The sequence below is a fragment of the Miscanthus floridulus genome, unplaced genomic scaffold, assembly GCF_019320115.1.
Source record: "Miscanthus floridulus cultivar M001 unplaced genomic scaffold, ASM1932011v1 fs_30_1_2, whole genome shotgun sequence".
Taxonomy (NCBI): domain Eukaryota; kingdom Viridiplantae; phylum Streptophyta; class Magnoliopsida; order Poales; family Poaceae; genus Miscanthus; species Miscanthus floridulus.
This window is the reverse complement of record NW_027096559.1, coordinates 9,376-22,573: the sequence shown is the minus strand read 5'-3', so window position 1 is coordinate 22,573 and position 13,198 is coordinate 9,376. Positions and strand designations below refer to the sequence as shown.

At 43.7% G+C, this 13,198-nt stretch overlaps 1 non-coding gene across 1 annotated transcript; it reads left to right on the top strand.

The window, feature by feature from the left end:
• Positions 1 to 4,781: 4,781 nt before the first annotated feature.
• Positions 4,782 to 4,889, top strand: LOC136531250 (small nucleolar RNA R71). The gene has a single exon (XR_010777993.1). It is a non-coding gene; the product is annotated as a small nucleolar RNA R71 (small nucleolar RNA).
• Positions 4,890 to 13,198: the final 8,309 nt, after the last annotated feature.

Here is a 13,198-nt window from a genome sequence, read left to right as displayed (position 1 = left end):
CCTAGAATATGGTGGAGCTCTGAGGATGATTAGAGTTTCTGTCTTCTCAAATGACTTATGCCTCAGTGGGGTGGTAGGGGTTGGTATATATAGGCCGGAGCGTCCAACGTGAGCCCTTGGATCAAACCGACTTAAAGGACGGCATAGATACAACCTAGGAGGCGGTGGAGAACTAACATTCGAAGGAGGGGCTGACATGTGGGCCTAGGGAGCTAGGCGGGCCTGCAGGTGGGGCCAGCCGACGATGTCTTGCCCTCCGCTTCTATGTGAAGTCATCTCGAGTCTTTTAGAACCTTCTGGTGTCCTTTTCGCTGTGGATAAGCGCAATTAAATCTGACATCTTGGTCCACCTTGACGGTTTTCTAGATAAACCCTGCAGAAAATACAGATTCACCAAAACTCTTAAAATTTGTTAGTTTAAACTCCTAGACCTTCATTGATGATTATATTTATGCCCTTATGCATGTTATATTGATGATTTATAATGGTTGTTAACTACCGTCAATAAGCTTCCTCAAGCTTAACCTTTGCTAGTCTCTTAGCATAGCTAAACTCAGTAAATAGATCAGGAGTTTAAGGATTTGGAAAACATTGATGCAACTCCTCAAAAGTACACATGCGTTCAAACAAGAATTTCCCTCCGGATTCGAATAAACTGTTCTGACTTTCAAACTTACCCATATTACCTTCAACCATGGGGCTTCCTAACCTTCACTTGAGTCTTGAGCAATTGAAAGATAGAATGATCAAGTCAAGCACTATGTCTCAAGTTCTTTGTTCAACCATTATTCTGGAGTTTTTATAGATTTTCAAAATAAAACTCAGAGCTTCCATTGTATGACACTCTCAAGTCTCTCAATATATGCGGTATTTGTGGATCCTCACTAAGGCAAAAGTGATGTTATGCCTTTCTCTTCCTACAACTAAGGCTTATGTGGAGCTCATAGGAGTGGAAAAAGCAGGAAAGAGCATACTTGCAATACATATATTATAAAGTCAAACCTCGGATCAAAGAGAGTTGAGTCATACAATCAAATCAAGATGTGCATGTGTGTGGATATATGGTGGATATATTTGGTGGCTAACCTAATTCTACTATGCTCCTTGAAAACATATCTCTCTTTTGGAATTCAGAAACAACTTTGTAAGAAAACATGGGCTATCTTATTCATCTATTCTTCTCTTTTTTTGGGCGGGTATCTAAGTACCCATTGTTTTAAATATCTTGGACACTTATCCATTTTTTCTCATCTATTTTTTTATGAATAACTTTTGCATAGCCCATGTCTCTTGTCTGCAACAAAACTTTTGAGAGATAGCAACAAGAACTTAGAGCATTTATTTAGTGGATATCCTATCAAGAATATTTTTGGTGTGTACTCCTAGTGTAGGAGTAAAACATCTTTGGGTGGATCTAGATGGAATGGCATGTTGTTGCGCCTACCCCCAGTGTAGGAGTAGTGCATATTTGGGTGGTGTTTATGTGATCTTGATTTTAAGAGCATGAAAAACCTCTCATAAGGGTCAACAAAGCTTGACTAAACTTAATGTAATGCAAGCAACATATATGAGTGGAAGTTTTCCTAATCTAAATATCATATATGGCTCTAGTAGGAATTCAAGCTTTGTCATACAGGAGCTCATCATGTAGGATTTTTATATTTTTCAAAAGATAAATCTCGAGAACTTTAGTGTCACTTGGAACAAGATAAATAGCAGCTTAGACCTTCTCAATTACCTAGACTGAGATCAAGCATATGCTACCCACGAGTTTCAAGTTCAGAGTAAATTCTTATATCAAAACAGTCGTATCCAAAACTCTGGAGAATTCATGACTAAAAACTAGGTACTTGAAAGGAATTACGACAGAGCAACTATTCATCATTTCCATTGCAAGAGATTATCTTAGAGTCCATTTATTTAGCTCTTAAAAATAGAAAACTAGACACACTTTTTATTTTGTTTTCATTTTTTTAGATCACACCTTATTAATATATATATAAGACAAAGATAAATTTTTATTTTGATTTTAGTTATGCATCTTTTTCTTTTAACTAGTATATAGTAAACTTAGAAAGGAAAATAAATACTTAGCTAGATACACGGGGGATGCTTTTCCCCCAAGCTGGATGTTGTTGCGGTCTTTCTTAAAGCAGATTTGCCCGCGGATGCCCTTCTATTCGTCCATGGATGGAGTGGGATGAAGTCGACCGGGTGAACTTGCTCTTAATCATATCATCCTGCAAAATACCAACAAGAATGCCAACACTCATGGAACGAATTAGGATAAGGGGTCAGTGGTCAGCCGTCCGGAGATTAATTTTTCTTGCTGTTTAGAAACATTTTTGTATTGGCTGAATTTTAGCAGGATGTTTACCTAATATATACTCTTTTTTTATTTTCTCATTTATGATATGTAGAACAGAAAATATGTATGCTTGGTATTTTTTAATTTTTATGCCACCACAGTGAATATTCCCATAGGTATTTACACCGTAGATCTATTCACATGCGGCTTAAGATTTATAATGCAATGATAAAACTTTTTATTTTTCTTTTATTAATTGTAATGCTAATGTAGAAAAGTAAATATGCTAAAGTGAAAATTAATTCATGCAATACTAAAAATTAAATATGAATAACTACCGATGTTATCTCATGGCCTGGGTTCGGATTTTTAAGTCCTCCGGATAGGACTTGGCTGGAGAAAAGTCCTTCACTTTTCGGGTGCATCATCCGGTCTCAGCCATGGTGATCCAGATAGCTGCACATCTTATGACGGTGTCTCATATGGTGATGTCACCTTCTCTTTCCGTACCTGCTTGATCTGTAGGCTTGACTTAGGCGGAGTAGGTTCATCTTTCACAACTTCTTTAGGTTCTTCATCTTCTTCCCATTTATTCCTTGAAGATTGATTCTTTTGGCGTTGGGATAATCGACGTCTCCTCCTAGAGCAGGACTTCTTTGGTTGTTCATAAGTCATATAACTATTAAAATAGCAGCGTACCTTCTCTCTAGGGAATTGGCAGTGGACTTGTCTAGATCCGACGTAGATGATCGCGTTGGCAGTGTTAAGGAATGGTCTTCCAAGGATGATGGACGTATCGTCTTCTTCTTCACCTATGTCTAGAACCGTGAAGTCGGCAGGGGCATAGTGATCATGTATTCTTACCATGACATCTTTTGCTATTCCCTCCGGAAATTGGATTGATTGGTCCGCCATCTGCAGTTGCATATATGTAGGGAACAAAGCTTCATCACCAAATAAGTATTCATATGTTACCTTAGACATTATATTGACAACCGACCCAATGTCGCAGAAGGTCTTGTGGAAAATTCTTTGTCCAATGGTACACTCGATCATGGGTACGCCTAGATCATCCTTCTTAGCAAGGAATGGTGAAGCGAGGAGGTAGTCATACTCTGATCTAAGTGTGTTGATCATATTGACTGATTCTTCTTGTGACTGTCTGGCCTTGTTCTTCCTCCTTCTCCTATTGTTCTTCTTCTTGGTCACTGTTGTCTCTTCGGGCAGGTACGACGTCTACGGATGTCCAGGAGATTGCATGATGCGGTTTTTAAAAGAAAACTTCTCCTTTCTATCCTTAATTGTGAAATAGATCTTGGCACTATCCACGTAGATGATGGTTTTTGTGGTGCTTAGGAAAGGTCAGCCCAAAATAATGGGTGCCCTTTCATCTCCACCTGTTTCTAAAACCACAAAGTCTACGGGAATATATGATTGTCCCACTCAAACAATGGCATCTTCAAGAACTCCCTTGGGGTAACAAAGTGACTGATCTGCAAGCTGCAAATGCATATTTATGTACAACAAAGTATCTCCATTAATTTGATCATAAATTACCTTAGGCACGATGTTGACACTTGCTCCGAAGTCACAAATAGGTTCTTGAAAAAAGTGAGGTCAAATGACGATGAGGATGATAGGTCTCTCTAGATCGCTCTTGTTTTTTGGCAAAGTATAGTCTATCCACCTTCTCGTCGATGGTTGTATATAATAATATGTTGTATTATGAATATCGACAAGATTTGTAGTTTCTAGATCTTCTGGTTGCCCCGGAATCTTACCTTTGTCGGACGGAGGAACAGCAGCTGCTAGCTGAGCTATTTGTGATTCTATTATTTTATTAAAACTATGCTGGTTCTTAATGGCCGAAGCAAAGCTATCCATTCTATTATTTATGTTCTCTAGAATTTTATCATTGGTAGCTACCTTTCTAGATAATCCCTCCATAAGTTTGGATTGGCCAGCAATTAATTCTCTTAAGGGTGGTTGATTGAAATTATTAAAATTATTACCTTGATAGTTACCTTGGTAATTCGGTCTCTGTTACTGGTTCCATCCTTGATTCTGTTGAGGACGAAAGTAGTTGTTGTTGACAAAGTTCACATCCTTTTGGGTTTTATGACAGTTGTTCCCTGTATGCCTAGTATTTCTACACACTTCACATGTCATGCGAGAATCATGAATGTGCATGTCTTCTTACTTCTCATTAGCTCGGTCCTCGAGCTTCTTCATCAGCAGGTCCATTGTGGCAGCCAGCATGTCTACCTCCTTGAGTTGATGTATACCTCCACCTCTCTTGCGGGTCTAAAGACGTTCTTCATTCCAACCTTGGTTCGAGGCCATCTTCTCCACAAGAGCTATTGTAGCTGGTATGGTGAGTGATAGGAATGCACCTCCAGCAGTAGCATCCATAGTCTCAAGGGTACTGTTAGTCAACCCATGGTAGAAAGTCTGCATGAGCAGCCAATTGTCCATCCCATGATGAGGACATTCTACAATGTAATCTTGAAAGCGTTCAATGCCTCAGGGATAGATTCATCATGTTGTTGCTAAAAGCTAGAAATTCTCCCACACAGAGCATTGGTCTTGCTTGTGGGAAAGAACTTTGCTAGGAAGGCAGTGGAGCAGTTATCCCATGTAACATTTCTATCTTTATTGGCGTAGAACCATTGCTTTGCCTTCCCCAAGAGTGAGAATGGGAAAAGGCAAAGTAGTATGGCATCTTGGGTCACTCCTTTGATGGTGAAAGTGCTACAAATCTCCAGAAAGTGTTGGAGATGTACACTCGCATCTTCATGTGCCTTTCCACAAAACTAGCTTGCTTGCACCATGTTGATGAGGGCTGGCTTGAGCTCGAATCCGTTGTCTTCAACATTGGCTATTGGTCCAGTACGGATGTTGGTTGTAGTTGGAGCAGAGAATTCACGGAGAGTCCTATTAGCCATGACTTTAAATTCTGGTGTGAAGCTTTGCCTTATATGGTTGTCTTCTGACTCTAAAGCTAAAACTTTCTTGAGTTTAGCCTTAGTTCTCTTAAGTAATGCTTCTGGATCATCAATGTAGTTTGTCGGAAGATCAAAACTAGTCATACATTATCCTGCATAGGATACACACGTAGACAACACGAGGGTAAGCCTGTTTGAGTAGAGGTCAATGGTTATCTTCGATCACATCAATAAGTATAAGTTTATCAATACTTCCTTTACCTAGCTACCATCCTCGGCAACGGTGCCAAAAATACTTGTTGCTATTTATTAACTTGTCACTTGTTTTAGTAGGCACCTATTATAAACCTATATCCCCTAACATTTATTTACTAGGTTGTCATCCCTAGTGATGATGCCAGAAATGCTTGTTGGTACTACATAGCATTACTACTAGAATAATACTAAGCCATTCTTTATCATTTTATGTGACTAGAAAGAATAGATATGAATATATATATATATATATATATATATATATATATATATATATATATATATATATATGAAAGGAATCTGCAAGCGCACAGATAATTATACCAATGTAGCACTTCACCCGGGAGTATTTCAGGTATTGTTTTTTTTAAATTTTTACCACATGGAAGGTCTGGCACGGACATGTATTGATAACTTATACTATTGATGGAGAAGTAAACCATAACCAATATTCTACTCACAACAGGGGTAAGTCATTGGATAAAATGTATATATATGATAATCATTTATTAAAGATAAGTCACTCAGAGTACTCCTTTGTATGGCATTAGCATGGTCAAGTAGAATTTTAGAGGAATAATTCCTAAGTCATTCTTAATTACACGTCAAAGCATACATTGATTAGTGCAATTACACCTAGTAGTCATGGCTAAGGTCATCTTTATATCTACACATAAGGGATATTACTAAGGAAGATTAAGGATAGAACTTGTTCTTCCTTCATAACCAGACCCTACTTGCACCTATATTCGGGGAGTAGACTACAAAGGACTTAATGGGAGTGTCACATCCGCAATCTACAACATAACCCAGAATATAGGGTGTATCCAGAAGTAAACAACATATAAGCACCACACTTACACAATGTCGACCACCCACCCCGTGTACTTTAGAGTGAGCGCTATGCTATACGAACTTATGCATGGATATAATGATAATCTAGCTATACTAAGTATATAATCAAAATAGATAATGAACATTATAATGAAGAACATGAATAAGATGAATACTAATATTGTCATAACAATTGCAACTGGCATATAAAAGTAATGGAGATACAAAAGAGAGGGGTACAAAGATTATACCAAACCACGCTCTTGACACGATCAGGAATCCAAGTGAAGCCTGCTTGCCTCCCTCTAGACCTAGCCTAACTAGCTATGCCCTAGAATATGGTGGAGCTCTAAGGATGATTAGGGTTTCTGTCTTCTCAAATGACTTATGCCTCAGGGGGGGGTGGTAGGGGCAAGTATATATAGGCCAAAGCATCCAACATGAGCCCTTGGATCAAACTGACTTAAAGGATGGTGTAGATACAACCTAGGAGATGGTGGAGAACCGACATTCGAAGGAGGGGCTGACATGTGGGCCCAGGGCGCTAGGTGGCCTGCAGGTGAGGCCGGTCGGCCCCACCTGGCGGCGTCTCGCCCTCTGCTTCACTATGGAGTCCTTGTCGAGTCTTTTGGAACCTTCTAGTGTCTGTTTCGCTATGGATAAGCGCAATTAAATCTGATATCTTGGTCCACCTTGACGGTTTTCTAGATAAACCCTACAGAAAATACAGATTCACCAACACTCATGGAATTTGTTAGTTGAAACCCCTATACCTTGATTGGTGAATATATTTATGCCCTTATGCATGTTATATTGATGGTTTATAATGGTTGTTAACTACCATCAATAGCGTGCCCAATGGATCCTTACCCTCTACCCCATATGGATCAGATCATTGACTCCACTTCACAATTAGAATTACTCTATTTTCTCGACACTTACTCCGGTTATCACCAGATCCGGATGAAAGAGTCTGACCAATTAGCCACTTCGTTCAACACCCCGATCGGAGCATACTGCTATGTCACCATGCCGTTCGGGCTAAAGAACGCGGGGGCTACCTACCAATGCTGTATGAAGCACTACCTCCATGAGTAGATCGACAGAAATGCCAAAGCTTACGTCGATGACATCATCATAAAATCATCAAAAGCTGGGAATCTTATTCAAGGTCTCTCGAAGACCTTCGAAAATCTCTGAAAGTCCAAGATCAAGCTCAACCCAGAAAAGTGTACCTTCAGGGTACCATCCGGCAAACTGCTCGGCTACATCGTATCGACTCACGGGATTGAGACCAATCTAATGAAGGTCAAAGCCATCCTCGATATGGGACCTCCTCGAGCATTGAGAGATGCCAGAAGCTCATGGGATGTCTGGCTTCCTTAAGCCAGTTTATCTCTAGACTGGGCGAGAAGGGACTCCCCCTCTACAAACTCTGACGCAAGATGCTAGACTAGCGATGGACCCCAGAGGCTCAAAAAGCTTTCGATGATATCAAGGACTTCCTCACCAAAACCCTGTTCTGGTGGCTCCTCATGAAGAAGAGCCCCTACTTCTATACGTCGCAGCTACCTCCCAGGTGGTCAGTGTGGCTATAGTTGTAGAGAGGAAGGAAGAAGGCCACATTCAGACCATCCAACGACTAGTATACTTCCTTAGTCAAATACTAGCCGAGAGTAAAACTCGCTACCTACACATCCAAAAGATACTATATAGGGTGTACTTGGCAAAGAAGAAGCTGGTTCACTACTTCAACACGCACCCGATTACCATGGTCACCTCCTTTTCTGCTAGGAGAGATCATCAACAATCAGACGTGACCGGATGGATAGCCAAATGGGCCCTGGAACTTATGATCTATGGTATCACATATGTGCCACGCACGTCCATAAAATCCTAGGCTCTGGCGGACTTCATTGCCGAATGGACAAAAGCACACGTTGAACTGGCTGCAGCCGACTTGGAGTACTGGAGCATGTACTTCGATGGCTCTTTGATGCTACAAGGAGCGGGAGCGGGAGTTATCTTGGTCTCCCCTAGCAGGAACCGAATGAGGTATGTACTCTGTTTAAACTTCGAGGGTGCTACCAATAACATAGCAGAGTACGAGGCCCTACTCCATGGGCTATGAACTGCAGTCACCCTTGGGGTCAGGAGACTTGTCACCTTGGGAGACTCTGAGCTTGTCATCGGGCAAGTAATAGCCTTGGCATGCCATGACCACAAGATGGAAACCTATTGCGCTGAGGTCAGAAAACTTGAGGCAAGTTCAATGGACTTGAGCTACGCCACATCCCTCGAAGGGACAATGAGGAGGCTGACAACCTCACCAGAATTGGCTCGACCTGAGACATGCCCTAGGTGGCGTGTTCCTCGATGAGCTCACGAGACCTTCAGCACGATGGGAAGTTGAAACTCAACCTCTCCCTGAGCTGAGCATACTCACCATCACCAAGGCCACAGGCTCTAACCCAGACTAGGCGCAGGAGCTCATCGACTATCTACAACATGGTATCCTCCCTATCAACAAAGATGAGGTCAATTGAGTACATCGAAGAGTTGAATTCTATGTTATGAGGGATGACGATATCCATCATAAAAGCATGAGCGGAATCTTACAACGGTGCATACCCACGGAAGACGGGAAAAGACTCTTGCAAGATATACACTCAAGGCTTGTGGCCACCATGCTGCGCCAAACACCTTGGTGGGTAAGGCCTTTCGATAAGGGTTTTATTGGCCTACCGTGGTTAAGGACACACCACACATCGTGAGGACTTGTGAGGGATGTTAGTACTTTGCCAAGCAAAAACATGTCCCCTCTCAAGAACTCCAAACGATCCCAATCACATGGCCCTTCGTTGTCTAGGGACTTGACCTTGTCAAGATACTCCCGCCTGCCCCCAGGGGCTTCCACCACTTATTTTTCATGATCGACAAGTTCACAAAGTGGATTGAGGCCAAGCCCATAGCTACAACTAGTTCAGAGGCGACAGTCGAGTTCATCAAGGAAGTCATAAACCAGTATGGGGTCATGAACACGATCATTATGAGACAACGACACCTAGTTCATAGGGAGCGCATTTGTCAACTTTTGTGACGAACAACAGATCAATGTAAGAAGGGTTACAGTGGCCCACCCTAGACTAACGATCAGGTAGAAAGGGCGAATGGTTGCATACTCCGAGGCCTTAAACCCTGAATCTTCAGGAAACTAAAAAAGTTCGAGGGTAGATGGGTCAAGGAGTTTCAGCCAGTCCTATGGAACCTACAGACCACTCCTACCAAGCCGACAGGGTTCACTCCTTTTTTCCTTATCTATGGCACAGACGTAGTACTACCCGAGGAGATCGACTACGCCTCTCCTCATGTCCGCACCTATGATGAGGAAACAACAGAGGATGCCTTATAGGATTCCCTCGATAGGCTTGATGAGCATCGTGGAACAGCACTCGTCTGCTCCACAATATATCAGCAACAGCATGTTTGGCCACTAAACTTCATGAAAGGTGATCTGGTTCTGCGTCGAGTGCAGACAACCAAGGGGGAAACAAATTCACACCTCCTTGGGAAGGACCATTTATCGTGGCCGAAGTGCTAAAGTCAGGAACATATAAGCTGGCAAACTTGAATGGTCAAGTCTACACGAATGCTAGGAACATCGACTTGTTGCGACAGTTCTACACGTAAAAAATCAGCCCTATACTAGGGTCCAAATCACGGGCGGTGTGACCACCAACCCATAATAAAGGTAGTAGGCTCTAATCAAAATGACAATCAGTATGTCCTTGGGATTAAACTAAGCACCCCAGCAGATCACACTGATCTGCCAAGGCACTCGGGGGCTACCCGATCAAAAAATTTCAAGAGTATACGGCATTCGGGTAAGTCGTGTTTGGGTCTCCAGTCAATCACCATGATATGTTATGCTAACCTATTGCACTGATCCAGGGGCAACAACTAACATTACAGGAGTCACCAAGCCATTAGTCAAGAAAACACAAACCATAAAGTGCAAAAGTCTTTATTCTGAGTCCAATGCATTTTACACATCATGGGGAGTAGACCGGATTACATCATCTACTCTCTCATATTCGGTAATCGCGCTCACCGTGCCCCTAACCCCCATAGCTAGTGCACCGACATCATCGGGTCTTTCCACTGGCGGAAACTCGATTGCCATGTCATGAAGGTCCTTGCCACTCCGAAGTGTAGCAGTCGCCAACGCCAACGCGGCCCCATGATGAACTGCGTGATGAACCACTTCTCTAAACCGCCTTAGGACGTTGCCGAGGCGCTCCTCTACACTCACCCCCACCGGCGAGAGCATGTCAATAGCACCGCCGCATGCCTCTAGCCAGGCAGCATGACGGTCCTAAAATTGACCTGCTCTAACTGCCGCAGCAGAAGAATCAACCGCAGCAGCGTCACGTTCGCGCTCCACCTCCATCACTTGCTTGGCCAGAATGGCGTTGGCATCCTGAAGCCTCGCCACCTTGCCTTGGGCAGCGGCCAATTGCTCTTGGACGACTGGGAAGCATGACCAAAGTAATCGCTCATCAAAGCAAGACATCTCTAGAAGGATGAACAGGGAAATCTCACCGGAAACTCACTAAGAAGTTGCGCTAGGGCCTCGGCGCGAGACGCCGTGGCATGAGCCGCCTCCAACTCCGACCTAGCCATCGCTTCTTGTATAGCCTCCAACTACGCTCAAAGATGGCTCACTTTGTCCCCAGCCATCGCGACTATCGGTGGAGCCACGGCCTCCACCGTCGCGGCATGGCCCAGCGATTTGGGAGGACTCATGTCGTCAAGCACAGGACGCCTAGAGGAACACCCAGTGAGAAGAAGCACAAAGCCCCAAGTTCACCTGATTCGGGTCGGTCCAAGGACTTACCCGACGAAGGTAGGATGGATGGGCGGGTAGCGTTCGCCTGACGCCTGCCTAGGAACCTCCATTCTTGAGCTCCCCACGCTCTCCATCAGATTGGATCTAAGGGGATAGAGGCGGAGGAAGATGAAGAATTAAAGAAAGGGAGGTAAGCTCAACAGTGCGCAGATAACATTATGCCCATTTACGCCTCCTCCTTTATATAAGCAGGAATCGGTGCACAGATGGCATCCCAACCGCACACGCTCGTGCGTGGGAAAACAAGCCGCGAACACCAATGCCTTGGCTTCTAGTAAGCATACTCATCCATGGATCCTGGAGGTCCGCTTTTAATACATTTTCACCCAAGCCGGTGCAGGCGAGTGATCTAACACTCAGATCGAGTACTCAGCCTGGCTCATCCCTTTCAGCAGGTGTAAATAGTAGCGATTCGTTTGCTATCAACCCTACCACTCTAGAGTTAGGGGGTATTTGGGAGGGTCACCAGTCTGACTCTAAAACCTCTAACACTCAGTGTCACGTAAATCTCCCCATACCCGGACGAGCTCGAAGTACCTTATTTCAGTGGATGTGTGCCCCTTTGGGGAAATTAGAAAACTGGTTGGCCCATGGTTGTAACCAAAGTATGAGCTCCTAGAATCTAGAAAAAGAGTTTTATGACGTGCCCTCACTGGTCTATCTTTGTCCTGCTGCTTCCTTTCAGTGAAGTGGGCATATACTCGTTCTACCCATTATCAGCTCGAAGAGTAACACACGCAATTGCCGACAGCTGCTCACGCGTTTGTTACTCGCCCTCAGTGGCTCTCGCACCGAGACATTGTCGCATTGGCCTCAGGGCTCCAGGACATTGTCCTCCTCATTCACTAATGAAACTCATGACAATTCATACCACGTTGCTTAATGGGTCTCGAAGGAAAACGTGACTTCCTTGGTGCTCGATAACAAATGCCCTGCAACAGGTCGCCCTAAAAATCAACTGGCTTAGTGATGCGCGGACGATGGAGGTGCACTTACCCCATCCTCATTATTGTTTTACAATTAGGACTTAATGATATGCAATCACTATTTATACACCGGAATACATCGGGGACCAACTTCTTGAGTACATCGGTATTTCTACCCTAACCTAGCATCTACGATGTCCTAGAAGCCACGCTTCTAGTTATTCGAGTACATCACCCAAATGCGTCAATGACAACGTCCCGAGGGCTATGCCTAGGAAACTACGTTTCCTGATATGGGGTGTACCACCTGAGTCAGGCACTTACAGTTGCGAGGCAATAGTGTTCCTTGATGTATGGTGTACCACTGCCACACTCGATGCTTGAAGAAGATTCTTGCTACCCAAGAAATGCTCTTGGTACTCGAACGGCAACATACTAGCTTCTCAATACATGGGAATATCTAATTGCGCTGCTCAAAACTTTGGCACCCGAAGATGCTCACTATGTACTTACAGTACGCAGAACTTACAAGGGAGACTACGATGTCTCGAGGGATTGAAGCTACGTGCTAGCTTACCATTAAGTCCTACGAGGGCTACTGTCAGAGATATGGGCCAAGGGTACCTACACCGCCCGTATATCTGAGCGCCACCAAGCTATTGGCCCAGCAACCATCAAGGGGAAGGTCCGCAAGGGCTGACGTGATCAACCAATGTGGAAATCAAGGCAAACCAAGGCGGGCATATCTAGACGATAGCTAGGATTAATCTGTTGTAACAAACTAGGAAACAATCTGTTAGCCCGATCACCCTCTCTGTAACCCTACCTCTCCTACCTATATAAAGGAGGGTAGGGACCTCGGGCTCAGGATCCAACCTTCGACCAATTCCATCTTTCTCGTAGCTAGGAGCAATAGTCCCTATAATTGAGCATACGAATACAAGAGCCGCCGCACCACTGGAGTAGGGATTAGCGTGCACCACGCCCCAAACCAGTATAAATCTCTGTCTCGTGTGCTACT